Raw genomic sequence first — 13,743 nt, forward strand, 5'->3', positions numbered from 1 at the left:
TCTTCTCTATGCCAGATCTTTCAATTTACTCAAATGTTTAAGCTTCCACGGTCTGGGGAACCCCTTTTCCCCAACAAACAAGCCCACACAGTATCCACCTTCATGCAGATTCCCTTGTCTTCCATTTTCTGTGCTATGTCTCTCCAATATTTCGCTATCAGTGGGCATGCCCAGAACATATGTACCATTCCTGCGTTTTCCTCATTACATTTGGGACACACTTGGCTTCCGGCGTTCTTAAATTTGGCTGTCATTGGTGGCGTCAGGTATGCTCTGTGAGTTATATACAACTGTTTGTTGCAGCCTAGCATTTCCCGATACTTTTTTATGATACCTCTGAGCCCTTTCCCACATCCCGTCACTCATCAGGTCCCCTACTTCTTCCTCCCAGTCCAGTCTAAGTTGCACCACTTCCTTGCCCACTTGAGTCATCATCATCTCATATACTCTAGACGTTTCATGCCCCCCTTCCGCTATATCATATATCGTATCTAGTGTGGTGTCCGGTTCCTCTGCTAGTTCAACCTCGGACCAGGTATCTTTAATTCGTTGCTCCATCCCATGATACGTAATGTATTGCCCAGCACTCAACCCCGTTTGTTCCACCATCTCCTCAAATTCCAATATTTTCCCTTCCTGCCACACATCCCCCAACGTTGCTATTCCTACCGGTTCCTAATACTTCCTAATCATTAACCTTAGTTGCTTTTCTGTTCCCATCATTGTGACCAATGGGATTTGTGAAGAGCACAGGGCCGGCTTGTCCATCAACCGGCACGCCCTCTGCCACATCCCCCACCCAAGACCCAACATCCCTGGACGACCTCTCAGCTCCCGCTTGGGTAACCATATCATTTCTCTCAAAAAATATGGGGTGCAATCTCCTTGATGCAGCCTATGCTCTAAGGTAGGCTCCGCAGAGAGCCATTTAGCTACATGTCGCAATTGGCTCACTACATAATATACTTCCCAGTTTGGTAATTTAATGCCCCCTTTCTCATGTGGATTTTGGAGTTTCCACAGGGCTACCCTGTTCGTCATCCCGTACCATAGGAATTCCCTGCATATGCTGTCCAATCTAATAAAGAATTGCCGGGGTATGGAGTATGGGATGTTCGCGAAGCAATGCAAAGGTCTGGGAAAAGCCACCATCTTGAGCATCGCCCCTCGCCCCATCATTGCCAAGGGGAGTTTCGGCCAGAACTTCATGCTGTTTTCCAGTTTCTGAACCGTTCTTTCTGTATTATGCCTATGTTCGGCTTCTACTGTATGGTATATGTCTATGCCAAGATATCTAAAGGTTGGGGCTTCCCACGGTATCTGAAGTACCGGCAAATTCTCCGCCAAGATCCCCCTATATCTGCCCAGCGGGAACACACAGGATTTACTGGGGTTCACAGCTGTACCTGAAAGTTCAGCAAACCTCTCCACCACGTCTAACACATACTGCAGATTCTCCTCTGGGTAGCACAAATACAATATCGTCTACGTATAGTGAAATGAAATGTGATGTTTCCCCGATGACAATGCCTATTGCGTCATATTGCTGCCTTAAATAAATCGCCAGAGGCTCCAAAGCCAGAATATACAACATGGGGGATCAGGGGCATCCCTGTCTGGTTCCTCTACCAAGTTGCCACCTTTCGGAGATCACAGTTCCTGTCTTCACTCTCGCTAATGCCACACTGTATAGGAGTTCTACCCAGTGAAGATATCCTGGCCCCATACCGTAGTTAGCTAGGGCCGCCTTCAGCCAGGGCCTCTTGACCGAGTCAAATGCCTTGATTGCATTCAGTGATACTATCGCCATTTCGCTAGTATCTCCTTCAGTATGTTTGACCACTCGATGGAGTCGCCTCAAATTATTCGAGATATTCCTATTTGGGACATATCCTGTTTGATCAGGGTGAATTAGTTTATTTATGACCTTCTTTACTCTGTTTGCTAGAACCGCTGTTCAAATCTTACTATCTTGGTTCAACATCGATAGGGGCCTATAGGATCCGCAGTCACTACCAGGCCTATTGGGCTTGGGGAGTGGTATGATAACCGCTTCGCGCAGTGATTCCGGTAGTCTCTCAACTTCATATGCTTCATTAAGCATTTCCAGCAGTGGGGGGAGAATCTCTGCTTTACATGCCTTATAAAATTCGCTTGGGAGTCAGTCGGTTCCCGGGGTTTTACACGTGGGCAGCTGCCTCACCACTTCTTCTAGCTCCTCTAGGGTGATCGGGGCATCTAGCTCCTCCCTCTCCTCTAAACTAATTTGGGGTATCCCAATATCTTCCAGTATGTCTCCTATGTCCCCCCTGTTGCTCCCCGTCTCGTCCCCGTACAAGCGTCTATAATAATTCTTGATTAACCTCCTCTTGCGTATCCACTATGTTGCCATTGTCTTTCACTATTGTTCTGATTGGGGGCCTAGGAGTCTTGTTTTTGTAGAGCCACGCAAGTAGTCTTCCTGGTTTGTCGCCTCCAGCATTTTGTCTTTCTATGTACTTTTTATAATTAAGATTACATAATCTCTCACAATATCCTGCACATTTCTGCTGCAGGCCCAGTGCCATTTCTGTATCTGCCTTAGTGTTTCTGCCCCGTTCCAATACCCTCTCCAGTTCCTTTTCAGAGTCCTGCAATTCAGTCAGAATCCCATTCTGCAGTCCTTTAGACTTGGCTATGGCAATTCCTCTCACTACTACTTAAAGGCTTCCCAGAGTGTGCCCGCTGTCTTAACACTGCCAGTATTTATCTCGAAATAACTTATTTCCTCTCGCATATCCTCCCTGAATACGCTATCTTTAAGTGCTTCTGCACGCAATCGCCATGTGGGTATCCTCCCCCTTAGGGATCGGTATTGCCACACTAGCAGCAGTGGCGAGTGGTCTGAGAGGACTCTAGCTTTGTATTCCGCCTGCGGTATTTCGGTCAGTAACTCCTGCGTGACAAATACATAGTCCAGTCTTGTATATAGGCCCTGTGGGGCTGCATAGTGTGAATATTGTCTATCCTGCGGATGACGTGTTCTCCATGCATCTGTCAGCCCAAAATCCGCCAGTAGTGCATGCAGTGCCTTTGCAGCCGGGGTGGGTCTAACTATTTTATTGTCTGATCTATCTATGTTGGGGTTCAACACACAATTGAAATCCCCCCCCACCAATATAGCTCCCCCCACGCTGCCACTGAGTTTACTATGCAGGGTCCTAAAATACGCAGATGTATTTTGGATTTGGGGCATAAGTATTTACGATGCAGATCTCTCTATTTTCCATCATCCCTTTCATGATCACCATCCTACCATCCTCCTCTACCAGCGAGCTCAGCAACTGAAACGGAACATGTGGGGCCACCCATGTGATTACCCCTCTTGCATAGGCAGAGTATGTTGCCCCTACCACTGTCCCTCTCCACTTTTTCCGTATCACTTCCAGTTTATCTTGCGTTAAATGAGTTTCTTGTAACAGGGCTATATCCACTTTCTGTCTGCGCAGGTACATCATTACCTTGTTCCGTTTCAGATAACTATTGAGCCCCCTGACGTTCCAACTGACTATCTTAAGGCCGCCCATGGTGCGTCTCGTGTTCCCTGAGGTGTAGGCTCACCCTACAACTCTTCCCCAACTATAACAAACCACAGCACACAACCCCTTCCCTCCCCCCTCCACACTCTACCCCAACCCCAACAGTTGCCCAGCTCCATCCCTGGATCTCGGGCTCCCCCGCGTTTGGGCCTACCCTGGTACCCCAGGCAAGACCCCAGCAGGGTGTCACCGCACTATCAGCGACCTAACTAAACTCTAAATGGGGGATGTAAAGGTTGGTCCTGCAAGGCTCCTTGACAAAGTCATGATCGCAATATTCGCGGATCATGTGTTTCCCCCAGCCTGATCACACCATTTAGCAAGCTGCTTCAGTGACTATATTCAAGTCCCATAGTCTTAAGTTCTGACACCCCCCAGTGCCCCTCTCGCTCATTACTTATCCGCGTCACCTCCTTCTCCCGTCCGAACGTCCGACTCCTGGGGGCAACCCTGCATGTCGAGCCATCCCATACCTTCTTCCGGAGTTTCAAAAAACAAAGTTCTGTGCGTGTGAAAAACTTTTAGTTTAGCCGGGTAAAGCAACATGTACTTATGACCCGCTTCTCGCAATCTTCTCTTGACTGCCCCAAAGTTCATTCTGCTCCGCTGCACCATCGGTATAATCCGGGTAAGCCGTTATGTTTGCTGACCCTCTTTGTATTGTCCCACCTTTGCGGAAGTGTTCCAGGATCCTTTCTCGATCCCTGTAATTAAGTATCTTGGCGATCACCGGCCTAGGTGGGCCTCCTGGCGGTGGTCTCCTCGTTAGGGCCCTATGCGCCCTTTCCACCGCAAACCCCTGAGACAGCACTCCTCCAGTGATTCCCTGTAACAACATTGTTTCAACGAACTCTGTGGGGTTATGGCCTTCTGTTCCTTCTGGCAGTCCAACAATACGGATATTATTCCTCCGGGCTCGTCCTTCCGCCTCCTCCGCTGTGCTCTCTAAATTACCCACTCGCTGTACCAGGGCGTGAAGCTCCGACCGGTGGGAAGCACAGTCCGCCGTGTTCGGGCCCATCTCCTTCTCGAGGTTCTCTGTGCGCTCCGTCAGAGACCTAACTTCTTGCCGTAGTAGATTCACGTCCTCTTGCACTGCCCCAACCTGGAGCTCCAGCGCTGTTTTTAGTTCTGTCACCGCCAGTTCAAGCTTGTTCTCCCAAGCCACCTTCAGATCGGCGATCGCCTCAAGGACCTCCTGGTTCGTGCCCATGGTGGCACTGCTCCCAACTTGGGCTCTGTCTTTGCTCCTGGCTCCCTCCGGGCCGGGCGGCGTCTTGGTGTATTCGTCTAATGTGGGTTGCTTACCCTTCAGTCTTGGGGGTTTTATTAGACATAGCGCTGTGTCTGAGTCGTGGGTCAGCTCCTTCACCCGTGGTCTTCAGTCCCAGCAAGGGTGGGTTCTTGCTATCCCCAAAGGGCCAATGGTATCTGCTGGATCCCTCGATCATCCGCGCTCCGATCCCAGGGCACTCCACCAGCGTCTCTCTTACTTGCTTCACTGGGAGTATTGTCACTGCTATACCCAGCCGTTGGGGAGCCGCTCACCGCCTTAATAGTGCACACAGGCCCTCTCGATCGGTATGCCTCCTCCGTTCGTCAAGGTCCTCGGCTGTGCAGGTCGGGGACCCTCTCTCACTGCGGCCGCCCGGACTGGGCAATGTGATAATTATTTCGTACCGCTAGCGATCCGCCTCTGATGTTGTCGAATGGAGACAGCTCCTCCATCTCGGGGGTGCGCCCCTCGGAATCTTTGTTCTCGGCTGCGGCCATTTTGATGTCCCTTTCGCGGCCGGCCTCTCAGTACAAAGTATCAATCCGACTGTTCCTCCGCTATAAACGTGCAGCCAGCCTGCTCATGCTCTGCTCTGTGCCTTCCCACGCCTGTACATACTTTTTGGGCCACCGCTGATCAAAAAAACATGCGTTTCTTGGTCGGATCAAGTAGTCGGATCACAGAGCTCACAGGGTTCCCAGCCTATTCCATGGCTGCCAAGCCACGCCCCCCAAGCAAACACTTGATATCTGTTAGGATGGATTTATATAATCGGCCATGGGGGAGGATTTTAGGATGCCAACCTATTATGATAAACAAGGAGACAACTGAGATTCTAGCCAAACCCAGTCAAGGTAAAGTAGCAGAGCAGAAGGGTTACTCTCAGTAGGACTTTGAGAGTGGTCTTGGGCTACAATGAGTCCACACAGAACATCACCAATAATTCAATTTAGACAGTGAAGTACAAGAATACACAATGATTTATTAGGCCTTTAAAATACATACTAAGCAAGTAAAACTACTAGTCAAATATTGTCGCACACTTACTATAAAACAGACCCTTAGGAGAAGAAACAAAGCATATGATTCAATAACCTGTGAAACGGATGTAAGTACTCATGTGCATGAAATTCAGAAAAGACCCTTGGAATAACCACAGAATAGCTATCCTAATACTTAATGAGCCCAACCCTAAGATTGGCTGGGGCCTTGTGTCGAAAGTCATCAGTTCCAAAGTTATACTTACCAGGTCGGTTTATCAAGAGAATTGGATGATGCTAGTGGTTATGATTCAAAAAGTCAAAAAAGTAAGTAAGCTAACTCATTTCCAGTCACTAGGATATGCCCATGACCAGATCTCCACGACCAATGTCGGGAAAGAGTTGTTTATGGACATTACTTTATGCCCATGTAACCCTATGAAGAACTGGGGGGGGATGGGAGGGGACCAGGAAAGTTAACTTGACCCTCCCCAACCCCACCCAAGACTGATTTCTCCCTAGACCACTGCTAAGGTTCAGGAATCAGTTTATGTGCTTGCTTCGATCGAGGAAGGCACAGGTGTCCCGGGTTCAGATGTCCCATTCAGATGCAGTTTTTAGTTTTGGTTGGTCGAGGGGCTTAGGAATCTGTTGCAGATCCCTTTCAGCTGAACACGCAAACAAAGACAATGAGAAGACTTCTGTGATTTAGGTGACCTTGGGACACCAGGGATGTGAAGAAGACCTAATTGCAGCGGAATTCAGCATGGTCAAGATGAACAAAGGAGCAGGCCCTGCACAGCGTCCCTTGATGCAAGAAGACTGATTAAGCAAGACCATGCATCTTCTTGTAAAAGCTGAAGATCCTCCACATTCCAAGAATGCACTTGGAACAGCGACTGCTGCTGCGAGGTAGTCCAGGAGAGAGCTGGACTTCCGAAGGCTTAGAAGGCAAGGATCCTTGAGCAGAGGTCGAGACTAGTCCAGTGGTCGAAGCACTGATGAGGGTATTCTTTAGATCATTCAGACAAGCAGGGCTTCACTGCAACTTCCACTGGAGTGAGTTACTGTTGGTCAGCTGCAGCAGTGGCTCCATCGGTTATCTGAAGAATGACTGCAGGAGTCCTCCTTTTATCCAGGATCTGGACTGGATGCTAACCCAATTCTATGGATCTTCACCATTCCAACTAGCAGTGGCTAGCCAATAATGGATCGTCTTGCCACAACATCTGCCTAGCAACAGACATTCAGGCAACTGGATGTGTACTGGAACCAGACGGGGCATTCCATATATGGCCTTTTGAGACCTGAGAAGGCAGGAAGAAGGCCAAAGAATAACATTTCCAAAGGGCAAGCAAAAATCTTGTGGTACAGCCATTTTAGGGTGCTGGCCACCTTTAGTAGCCCTTTGCAGTATATCCAAAAGTGTAAGAGTAAAAAGGCTTAAGAAAGGTAGAAAAATATCTGCTGGCACGATCTCGTCCTAAAAGTAACCAGTACTGAAAAAATGATGAGGATACAAAGTATCCTAACCGCACTTCACTTTAGGGCAGTGGTCTTCAAACTTTTTTGGCCTGGGGCCCCCCTGAGCAACTTTTGGGGAGGCCGGGCCCCCACAAAAGTACCAGATGGACAGTATGTAGAAATTGCTATGAACTTTTTCGTGCGGTCACTGCACCCTACTCCCAGTACAGACCCTGGGCTCTCCCCACCCTACTCCCACCACTATCCCAGTGCTGCCGCCCATCCTGCTCCCACCACAGTCCCATAACACAAGCATACACACATGCACACACATTTAAATAAAAAATAAATCGCCATAAATGTACCTTCTGCATGGGCCTGCGTGTGGTTGCTAAAATGCCCTGCTCCAGGTTGCTCTGCCCGTATGTGCGAGGAGGCACAGGAGCACCCCCTCGTACGTACGTACGTACGTACGTACGTACGTACGTACGTACGTACGTACGTACATACATGCAGTGCCCCAGCCAGCATTTCCAATGAGCTATGCAAGGCTGGCGAAGCAAAACACCCCCAGCGTTGCATGGCTCAATGATCATGTGCGGCTGGGGAAATGAACTGTCAAAGGCCAACAGTGTTTCCCTTTGACAGTTCAGCCAGCCCAGGAGCACTCCCTCAGTTGGAAAAAGCAGTTTAGGGAGTGCTCAGTGTTTCACTGGGCTGGCTCCTTGGCTCTTCCATAATGGGTGAGGTGGCCAGTGGGTGGACGCCGCCTGACCCATTATGGATGAGCCAGTAGGCTTGGACTGGCCTATAGAGCAATAGGGCGATGACCGTACCAAAATTGCAAAATGCTAGTGTAGGCCAGTCAAAATGGGCCACTTTTTTGGCCAATGTTGGCCAGTTTGAGGAGTTACTTCACTATGCAGCTAGTAGTTTTGACCATTGTTGCTGAATAAATATTCTTTAAATATCACCATTTGTTTACATTTGAACAAAAAACAACCCCGTGGGTACTATTCAAACAGTCTGTGACTAAAGGACTGAATATCCATTTGCAACTGCTGGCCTTCTTTTCATTGGTGCCTAAGACCGTTTTATGGTCCAGTCTGACCATGTGAGCTGCCCCTTCCCATTTCCTCCAATATAAAAAAAATGTAAAGTAAAAATGTTTTTTTGTTACATTTCATGCTGGCCTCTGGCGCCTCCTCCCCACCCCCGGGATGCAGCCGTGCTCCCCCGGGGGTGTGCGCCCCACAGTTTGAAGACCTCTGCTTTAGGGTGATGCATGCAATTGTTAGAATACAAGAAATTCATTGAGAGACATGGGTCTCTTGGTACTGATAGTCTATGGACTAATATGTTTCCTCATAAGAATCAGCAAAAAGACAAGTGAATTAAAGCAGAAGGCTTTACCTTCTTCCAAACAGTTGGGTTAGGAGTCTAAACACCGCAAAAATGGAGGCTAGAAAAAGAGAGAATCTGTCCTTTACAATATAATTTATTGGTCTCTTTGGAGTCCATGTAGAAAAAACACAAAACGACACTGAGAAAACAATATAGAGGGTTAAATGTTTAGTGTGGAGATTTCCATTCTAAATGCCCTCAAATGTCTAACCCTCTTTGGCCAGTGTATTTGTAATATCAGGCATTGTTAATGGCACTTTGAAGTGGCTAGTGTAAGTTGGCACATTATCATTTTGATAGTGTGAGACAGGCATGATATCAAGAGATGGCACAGACAAGTGAAACAGTTTGAAAACCTTTATTCTCAATGGTCAGGATGGTAGAACGCCTAACTTGCCCTAACTCTGAGGTGGGAATGTCCCCTATCGGAAAGCAAAACTAAGGGAAAGTCCATGTTTGTCAGTCCAAAGAAATATACTGTCTGTGTCAAAGCCTATACTTGTCCTCAGTTTTATAATAAAACAGGGTGTATGGGGTTTGGCCAACTCAATAAGTGTTCAAAACAAAGTTGATGTGATAATTGAGCTCTTCTGTATCTGGCTTCTTCAAGTTTAAGGTACTCTGGATCATAAAGTACTGAAGGTTTCTCGATTTTCACTGGGCAAAATGTTCACAGTACCTTTTCTTCTTGTACGTTGGGCTTCTCTGGGTTCCCGTCCTTGAACCCAAAAGCCTTCTAGTTCACCTTTTCATAAGGGGTCTTTCGGGCTTCGTTCACCCAGACTTGGACCCATTTTAATTTCACTGTGGCTTCTTTAACACAAATGTTCAACTCATAAGACAAAAAACTTCAGTTCTGCAAAACTGGTCCATTAGTTTTCAAGGTTCCCTTCCCCATTTTCAACCATATTCCGTTTACCTGTCAGCGGGCCTCCTGGTTGAGGCACAGTAGTCAGACCGCACAGTCCACCCATTACAGGTCGCGCAACCAAATGCCTTAAACTTTAAGGATAACTTCTTTTCCTGGTTAGCGGTGTGGCGGGAGTAACGGAGGGGTGGGGTCTCTGCGGCCAACCTGAATCACTCTCTGGCCTGGTTGCCACCCCAATGCTTTTCATACATTCTTTTTTCCTTGATTCGTCTCTTTTCCATAGGGCTGGGGGACTTTGCTCCCACTTCATTTTCCGTTTGCAGCTCCCTTTCTTGAGGATCGCTATTTTGCTCACACGTCCAACATTCGCCCAGTTCCCCTGCTTGCAGGAGCTTCTTTCCTTCATACAGTGTCTTTCGACAATGTGTAATTATCTCTTCACTGTCTGTTTTGCCCGGCGTGCCTCCCATCTTGTACATCCGGCCTGCTACGTTGGATCTCATTCACTTTCCAAGCACACAACGGGTCTCCACTGCGATCAACTCACTGGTTGTGCTTTTCCCAGGTTTAGTATCTGTGTCTTTACCGTCTGAGGTCCGGGTCTCACCACCTGCCCCTCACACTCATGGGCTCCTGTACTGGCTCAGGAGAACGAGCATACACCACAGCAAATTTCAAAGGGAATCGGCACGCCTCCTGGCTCCCTTCCATGGACCCTTTTAACCTGCTGGAGATACAGTACTTTAGGCACGCCGGTTCAGAGTGTTTCTTTATCCAGACTCTCAATGGCTCAGCATTCTGACATCTCCCATCTGGTCCGGGGCAGCCACGGCTCCTCAGCGCTCTTCCCAACTCGCTTTCCACTCTGAAAGAGTATGCCCTTTTTATATCTTCATATGTGGTTACCAGGCTGCACATGAGGCTGCCTGATTTCCTGTGCCTTGCCTTATTACCGGGACTTGCCTATTGAGTATGAGGGTATGCTGGTGTTCGCATCTTCTTCGTCCCAGTACCATAGTGGTGTTTCATATAGGAGGTCTGCTTTCTTCCTGACTCCCTCGTCTTCATAACTGTACTGGAGTGATATTTGGGGGGGGATGAAAATGACATGTCTTAATATAGCCTCTGAAGACTGAGGAGGGGTTAAATGGGGTACTGTCAGAGAAAGGGGGATATTGTGTCTCAGTTCTAGGGGGTGTCCTTATGACAGAAAGATGGTATTACTGATGTTTTTCCCCCTTCTCAAGGTTAGTGTTTGAGGGGAAAGTCCTGTGGTAGTGTAGTACCTGTATGGAAATATCCTATGACAGCAGAGAGGGGGGGTATCGGATAGATCGGAACTAGGAAAGGGGGACTATCATGTCTCACCCTCAGGCATCCAACCACTGTTCTTCAAGGACCCTCCATCCCATTGTACCCATTCGCAGACTCACTCCCAGGGTCAGAATCTGGGTCTTGCCCTTCTTTGTCACCTGGGGGGGGGGCTTAAGTGGGTTAAATGTGAGAGCGCCCTCAGATTTCTCACAATAGTTTGCTGTTTGTTTGGGGGAGTTTTCCTAAGTCCACTTGAGTTAAGACTATAAAACGATCCCTTGGTATACAGGTCCCCAACTCTGTCTTTACTACTCAAAGGATTTGGTAGAATGGCATAACAGCCAGGTTTATCTTGGGATGGAGGATGTGAGCCACAGAACCCAGTAAATGCAATAGTCCAAAGAAACTCTTAAACGCTGAAGTTATATTAAAATATAGATTTATTTTACATATTCACACAGCAGGCAAGTAAATACTCTTAGATTGACCTATGCACATAGGATTATTTACAATACTTTTAAAAGATGACTGATTCAATTGCAGTTGCTCCAAGTTACAATTGTTAGAGAATGACACTGACAGTTCTAGCCCATTATCGGTGCTACCGCTCACTTGCATAGATTACAGATAAACCGTAATTGCATTCATGTAGTAAAGCCACATTAGACCAAGTCTGTAGGAAGGAAGAGTATGGTTATTTACACCAGGGCAATATTATACGTTTTAGTAACACTTTTCAAGGCTTCTAATGATTTGTCAGTCCAATCACTAACTTGCCAAAAGTCAGTGTAGGAGTAGAACAAAAAGTAATATGTAGCAGTAGGGGATAATTTAGTCACTAGAATAAAAATACCTAGCAAGATAACACAAGTTATAGGAAACCTACAAAGGACTCCCCAATAGAACGCAAGCTGTCAAGATTTGGCCAGAGGTATGGGTGGACACTCTAACACCTTTGGCTTAAGGTCAATTCTAGCTTCAGTACCTTAGGTTAGAAGAAGTAAATGCAGCTGGATTCTCTCCTGTACAACAGCAACTGACCCGGTCTCCTGATTCCTCGGTCTGGTGATGAAAGGAAGGACTCTGAATGGAATGTCACAGCAGCAGTCACAATAAAGGACCCACAGCTTGGATTTCTTTGGTCTAATGCCGATCTTTGGTTTTGGTGCCTTTTTATCAGCTTTGACAAAGGACGGTTATCGTCCGGTCGATCTTCTTCTGTTCTTCAGTCCTGCACTTTGGTGAGGGGACTTGGATGAGTGGGCTTGTGCCTCTGAAGGTCCAACTGGAGCTCATCAAAGTTCTGGGCAGATTCTTCCACACCAAGACGCTGCACTGCAAATGGGTCGGAGGTCTCCTGGTATTTGCGGTTTGCAGCCTTGGAAGTGTCACAGCACCTCAGGAGATGGCTTGATTTGTAGTTTGTCTTGGGGCTGGTAGGTCCCATCAGCCAAAGGGAAGGAGTCGTCCTCTTCGGAGCTCCTCTGTTGATATGAAAATGTCTTTAGGACAGCAGCGGTTGCTTCATTTACTGGAAGGGTCTGCAGTCTTCTCTGGTCGTCTTCAGCTTCCGATCCAATGGTAGACTTTATTTCTACCTCAGGAACCACACTTCATATTTGGATTTCCCACTCACTCCTTGTCAAACTATCTCAGCAGTTTACAGAAAGGGGTGAGTGGCTGGCCAATCAGGACAGCACCCCCCCCCCACCTTCCCCCGGCCCCCTTCTCCCCAGTGGGAGCTGGTTCCATTCAGGCACTCTGGCAGACAAAGGATAGGGGAGTGTTAAAAGGAGAACCCAAAAGGTGGCCAGCAACAATGAACATACGGTGCTGTGTGCTGGTAAAGTTAAACACAAATGCCTTAAAGATGTGGAGAAAAACAGACTCCATAGAATAAAGTAAAACAGAAAGAATTGAGTTCCCAAAGTCAGAGCCCAGAAGAATGAATTGGGGGGGGGGGCTTCACTCATTCGCGATAGAAAGAAAAAGCTATAGAAGTTCAGCAAAAAGTGCAGTCTTGCTCAACAAGCAGAAGGCATAGTTTAGCCAATGCCGGTTTGTGCAAGGGTGATGATGCAGTTTCTTGTGTGATCACATGTGATGGGTAAGTGAAATAAAGATGTCCTCCTTCATGACAGGCTGAAGTGACTTTAGCTGCATTTGATTTGCTGGACCCTATATTCACGGTGCTACTGAGGCTAAACGTAAAGCTGTAGCAAATCCTAAAAGACAGAATCGAAATTATTCAATAAAACTGAGCACCTTGCATTCTCATTGCTGTTTTTCTCAGTGGTAGATATGTAATCCTATTTTAGAGTGTTGGTGCACATTTCTATATGAAGGGTTTCTGCTTATTTTGAGACCCCAATTTTTTCCGCATTTTCTCCCCTTTAGTTTTGGGGTTTTCAAAACATCTGCCACTAGTTGCTTTTTTCACTCCTTGGGAGTGGGCAGCCCATAAGGTTCCCAGGCCTAAGGGTACTTTTTAAGCACCACCTTTGTGGCCATGAGTGGTTATAAGACCCTTCATCAGGGTTGCCAGCTGAAATTCTGCATTAGTAGCACAATGTATCTTTATGGTAGCCATTGGGGTACTAATATTTATCTTTAGTCCTACTGTTGGACATTTTGTTTTAGGGGCTTCCTTTGCTCTAGGAAATCGAAATGGTCCTAAAATGGATGCTGAGCACATGTGGGGTTTTTGTGAGTCCAAAATGGCATGCTCTATAGTGGTGTTGACTGGTCTAGACCAGTTCATGACTATGGAGGGCTTCTACACTACCTGTGAGGGTGGGCCCATGTTTTAAAAAAAAAAAAACCTTTTACTGGCGAGCAGGTACAGGGAAGTAGGGA

General features: G+C 47.3%; 1 protein-coding gene across 2 annotated transcripts in view; it reads left to right on the top strand.

Moving 5' to 3' along the window:
* XPO6 (exportin 6) overlaps window positions 1-13,743 on the top strand; it is a 1,073,945-nt gene that overhangs the window by 447,347 nt on the left and 612,855 nt on the right. The window lies entirely within an intron of this gene.

The sequence above is a fragment of the Ambystoma mexicanum genome, chromosome 2q (genome assembly GCF_040938575.1).
Source record: "Ambystoma mexicanum isolate Mex_15411 chromosome 2q, UKY_AmexF1_1, whole genome shotgun sequence".
Lineage (NCBI taxonomy): Eukaryota > Metazoa > Chordata > Amphibia > Caudata > Ambystomatidae > Ambystoma > Ambystoma mexicanum.